This window comes from Bactrocera oleae, chromosome 2 (genome assembly GCF_042242935.1).
Source record: "Bactrocera oleae isolate idBacOlea1 chromosome 2, idBacOlea1, whole genome shotgun sequence".
Lineage (NCBI taxonomy): Eukaryota > Metazoa > Arthropoda > Insecta > Diptera > Tephritidae > Bactrocera > Bactrocera oleae.
In genome coordinates, this window is record NC_091536.1 from 32,816,059 (window position 1) to 32,821,687 (window position 5,629).

The window sequence follows — 5,629 nt, forward strand, 5'->3', positions numbered from 1 at the left end:
CTTGCTTCCAATCTTTCAATGGCAAAAATCAGCTATAGACGCCCTTATTAACTCCTGACGAATGAAATTTTGTGTCAAGACCTATTGTTCTGTCAGAGCTTCCATTATGGCCTTGTTGTGTGCAAATTGAGTTTCTGAAACTAGTTGTATTAATAATAAGATTTACTTACGATTCATTTTTTTTAATATATCTCAATATTTCACGAACTTTCACTGCACTGCACGCAAGCATTTTCAAATTTGGTTGGTGGAGATGAGCTAGAACAGTTGTTCTTAAAGACACTCGAACACCGATACATTGAACCGTCTTTGAGTTGTGTTTTAAAGCAACTGGTTCTAAACCAAATTCGAAATGATTGGTGCAGAAATATATTTTTTGGACTGGTTCTTTATATTAATGCATAGGTGTTAACTGGTTTTGATCTGCAAAACAAACAATGGGACTGTCGGTAGTTTAATTTTCGTCTTATCATCAATAGTTTATTTTGACTATCGATGGTTTATGCCTTAACTAGATTTACCAACAATTTTCATAAAATTTCAAAATTTCACATAATATAGCTACATAACGACATAGTCTGGTAATTCCAGATGTGAAGTCTAATTTTGGATGACATGGTAGCGTAAAATCATCTTTTCATTTTAATTCGTTAGTACTGAAAATTTTTCAAATAATATTCAAATTATTATATTGAACTATTTTTTATACTTTAATAAGGTGTTGGGTGTGTTTTGAAGAATGTCGCGGAAATATTTACAAAGAGTTAAGTATTTCTACCTCAAATATACTACCTCACTTAGTTATACGTGCAGCCGTAATTCAGAATTTTCGTAGCCACGGTTTTCCAGTATATTAATAAGAATTAAAAACTGTGGAAAAACAACAATTGCAAAGAAAGAATTCTACAATACATTTTATTTAATACGTATGATATTGGAGAACAAAGTTATGAAAATGAAACATACAGTCTGTTGCGGTCAAATTTCACAATATATTATATGTACATACACCCAAAGACTAATGCCTACAGTGCATATAAACGAATATCATTTGATTAATTATGCTATAATGTTAGCACTCACCAATGACATTATTTCTTCCATTTTTTCCACAAAACGCTTTTTTTTAAGGTTTAAATTAAAATGTTCTTTACTTTTTTTTATTAAATGTTAATTTTCACAAACTTTTTATTGGTTTAACACTTTTTTTGATAAAGATTAATACCACGGTTTTAAGTCCAGAAAGTGTTGACGGTTGGTAGCGGAGATAACGATTTTTTACGATGACGTTGCGCAAAGAGATCGGAATTATTTCGAATGTTTAAGGTTGATGTGGCGCTTAGGCCCGTAGACGAAAACGAATGATGTATAGCGAATGAGAAATGGTATGTTGTGTTGTCCTGTGTGGTGTCATCTGGTGTGGGGTGAAATTCCGTGAGTGTTCACAGGTGTGGTGTGTTTCATTAAGGCGTGTCAGTTTTTCCCGAGTAGAGTGTTGCACTTGGAGGAGGGAGTTTAAACTCATTTAAACATCCTGGGCCCCCTAGGCGAATATTTTGCCTAGTATTACACGTAAATGCTTATATTACATGTATTTCAGAGTACTGCTGGTTGAGTAGCCGAGAGCGCGGCATACATGGTGATAAAGTTATATCCATATTTACCTGTATGGGCAGAAGGCATATTCGGTATGCATTTTGCTGTGCGTGCAAAAGATATGTAACTTAATTTTGCGGGTTTTGAGGTTGTATGTGCTTTTCATACTTATTGTATTACGGTTGTTTCTTTTATAATTTTATTATCTGTATTGTTTGTTTAAAATTTCTTTACCATCGGTTTATTACGGTTAGCGACTCCACGCCTGGCTCAGATATGGCCAGAATGGGTGCTCCTTTGAAACCTTTGAAGAGAGATCTTGCGAGAGTGAGATTTGTGATTTTCGCTCACTTTTTTGAAGTGAGATTTACAACTTTTACAAGTGTTTCCCATAAACTACCCGTATGAAGAGCTCTTAGATAGATGCGATAAGTGCGACCTTTGCTTTTTGTAAGTCTGGATGCTTCACTGTATCACATTGCAAGTATGGTGATTCCTTAACTTTAATTTTGAATTGTATTTGATTATGAAAATTTAGGCAACTATGAGGCACTATAGTAAGAGAACTGTCGATTTTTGGATATTCTATGACAATTACTCGTATGTTGCGGACGATATTATGTATGGAAGTGGGCGATTGTGGCCAAGAATCGGTAGATTCTGATATCGTTAAGATTGTTTGAGGATTGAGACCATTTTTCTAAGTGAAGAAGAATTAGGATTTTCGCTTGTATCATAATTGGCGAAAGCCATCCTGCGGGGTCAAAAATGTTATTGCGGATAATGCAGATATTAATTCAGTAGGATATGAAAGCTGATCAGATATCGCATTCCATTGGATCCCCTGTATTTTTATGTTGTACTGCCCTTTTCAAATTTAAGGAAATTAGTGTACAACAAATTTTCTTTTCGAATACTTAGTAATAAATCTCGATGATTTGGTTGAATTATAGATATTTGTGTTTTTAACACTGGGGTTGTCAGAACAAACTCTCACATGGTTTTTTGTGCCAATTTGTAGAGTGTTGGAAGTTTGTGGCTTTGGTGGTAGTCGTACGACGTACCGGCCATTATTTGATCGAGTAGTTTTGGCTTTGTAGAAGTCTTTACAATACTGATCTTTTGGGGTTGTAATTGATATGAGGGGGCGTTTTTCTAACTCCCGAAGTTTCCTTAATTGTGAATGAAGGTATTCTTTAGAGTATTCGTCAAATTGAGTTGTTGTTGTGGAAACTGGTTCTGTAACTAGGATCCACTTAGGATCCAACCGAAAATAGTATTTTGTGCCAATAGTTTGTTTGAAATTTTCTCAACACCCTCGAGTATTATCTGAGGTATGAGATCGCTGCCTAATAGAATGTCTATTTGAGCGGGGGTGTTGCAGTTGGGATCTGCTAGCTTTAGGTGTGAAACCTTTTGCCAATGCTTGCTATTTATATGATAGCTTGGAAGCATATTTGTTAGTTGCGGTAAGACTATAGCTTCTGCTTTAATTCTCTTATCCGCTTTGGGGGAAATTAGTTAGTTTGCACTAACTTAATATTATTTACGCTTACAAAAATTTCGCGATTTTTTCTTCCAATGCCTTCAAGCTTGCTTCCAATCTTTCAATGGCAAAAATCAGCTATAGACGCCCTTATTAACTCCTGACGAATGAAATTTTGTGTCAAGACCTATTGTTCTGTCAGAGCTTCCATTATGGCCTTGTTGTGTGCAAATTGAGTTTCTGAAACAAAAACTAGTTGTATTAATAATAAGATTTACTTACGATTCATTTTTTTCAATATATCTCAATATTTCACGAACTTTCACTGCACTGCACGCAAGCATTTTCAAATTTGGTTGGTGGAGATGAGCTAGAACAGTTGTTCTTAAAGACACTCGAACACCGATACATTGAACCGTCTTTGAGTTGTGTTTTAAAGCAACTGGTTCTAAACCAAATTCGAAATGATTGGTGCAGAAATATATTTTTTGGACTGGTTCTTTATATTAATGCATAGGTGTTAACTGGTTTTGATCTGCAAAACAAACAATGGGACTGTCGGTAGTTTAATTTTCGTCTTATCATCAATAGTTTATTTTGACTATCGATGGTTTATGCCTTAACTAGATTTACCAACAATTTTCATAAAATTTCAAAATTTCACATAATATAGCTACATAACGACATAGTCTGGTAATTCCAGATGTGAAGTCTAATTTTGGATGACATGGTAGCGTAAAATCATCTTTTCATTTTAATTCGTTAGTACTGAAAATTTTTCAAATAATATTCAAATTATTATATTGAACTATTTTTTATACTTTAATAAGGTGTTGGGTGTGTTTTGAAGAATGTCGCGGAAATATTTACAAAGAGTTAAGTATTTCTACCTCAAATATACTACCTCACTTAGTTATACGTGCAGCCGTAATTCAGAATTTTCGTAGCCACGGTTTTCCAGTATATTAATAAGAATTAAAAACTGTGGAAAAACAACAATTGCAAAGAAAGAATTCTACAATACATTTTATTTAATACTTATGATATTGGAGAACAAAGTTATGAAAATGAAACATACAGTCTGTTGCGGTCAAATTTCACAATATATTATATGTACATACACCCAAAGACTAATGCCTACAGTGCATATAAACGAATATCATTTGATTAATTATGCTATAATGTTAGCACTCACCAATGACATTATTTCTTCCATTTTTTCCACAAAACGCTTTTTTTTAAGGTTTAAATTAAAATGTTCTTTACTTTTTTTATTAAATGTTAATTTTCACAAACTTTTTATTGGTTTAACACTTTTTTTGATAAAGATTAATACCACGGTTTTAAGTCCAGAAAGTGTTGACGGTTGGTAGCGGAGATAACGATTTTTTACGATGACGTTGCGCAAAGAGATCGGAATTATTTCGAATGTTTAAGGTTGATGTGGCGCTCAGGCCCGTAGACGAAAACGAATGATATATAGCGAATGAGAAATGGTATGTTGTGTTGTCCTGTGTGGTGTCATCTGGTGTGGGGTGAAATTCCTTGAGTGTTCACAGGTGTGGTGTGTTTCATTAAGGCGTGTCAGTTTTTCCCGAGTAGAGTGTTGCACTTGGAGGAGGGAGTTTAAACTCATTTAAACATCCTGGGCCCCCTAGGCGAATATTTTGCCTAGTATTACACGTAAATGCTTATATTACATGTATTTCAGCGTACTGCTGGTTGAGTAGCCGAGAGCGCGGCCTACATGGTGATAAAGTTATATCCATATTTACCTGTATGGGCAGAAGGCATATTCGGTATGCATTTTGCTGTGCGTGCAAAAGATATGTAACTTAATTTTGCGGGTTTTGAGGTTGTATGTGCTTTTCATACTAATTGTATTACGGTTGTTTCTTTTATAATTTTATTATCTGTATTGTTTGTTTAAAATTTCTTTACCATCGGTTTATTACGGTTAGCGACTCCACGCCTGGCTCAGATATGGCCAGAATGGGTGCTCTTTTGAAACCTTTGAAGAGAGATCTTGCGAGAGTGAGATTTGTGATTTTCGCTCACTTTTTTGAAGTGAGATTTACAACTTTTACAAGTGTTTCCCATAAACTACCCGTATGATGAGCTCTTAGATAGATGCGATAAGTGCGACCTTTGCTTTTTGTAAGTCTGGGTGCTTCACTGTATCACATTGCAAGTATGGTGATTCCTTAACTTTAATTTTGAATTGTATTTGATTATGAAAATTTAGGCAACTATGAGGCACTATAGTAAGAGAAGTGTCGATTTGTGGATATTCTATGACAATTACTCGTATGTTGCGGACGATATTATGTATGGAAGTGGGCGATTGTGGCCAAGTATCGGTAGATTCTGATATCGTTAAGATTGTTTGAGGATTGAGACCATTTTTCTAAGTGAAGAAGAATTAGGATTTTCGCTTGTATCATAATTGGCGAAAGCCATCCTGCGGGGTCAAAAATGTTATTGCGGATAATGCGGATATTGATTCAGTAGGATATGAAAGCTGATCAGATATCGCATTCCATTGGA

At 34.8% G+C, this 5,629-nt stretch overlaps 2 long non-coding RNA genes across 2 annotated transcripts; both read right to left on the bottom strand.

Moving 5' to 3' along the window:
• Positions 1-453: 453 nt before the first annotated feature.
• On the bottom strand, positions 454-1,013 carry LOC138858910 (uncharacterized). Its single transcript, XR_011397929.1, has 2 exons — positions 793-1,013; positions 454-656 (listed from the first exon to the last, which is right to left on the bottom strand). It is a non-coding gene; the product is annotated as an uncharacterized lncRNA (long non-coding RNA).
• A 2,634-nt stretch (positions 1,014-3,647) lies between these two features.
• On the bottom strand, positions 3,648-4,252 carry LOC118681039 (uncharacterized). The gene is made up of 2 exons (XR_004976661.2): positions 3,987-4,252; positions 3,648-3,850 (listed from the first exon to the last, which is right to left on the bottom strand). It is a non-coding gene; the product is annotated as an uncharacterized lncRNA (long non-coding RNA).
• Between the last annotated feature and the right edge of the window lie 1,377 nt (positions 4,253-5,629).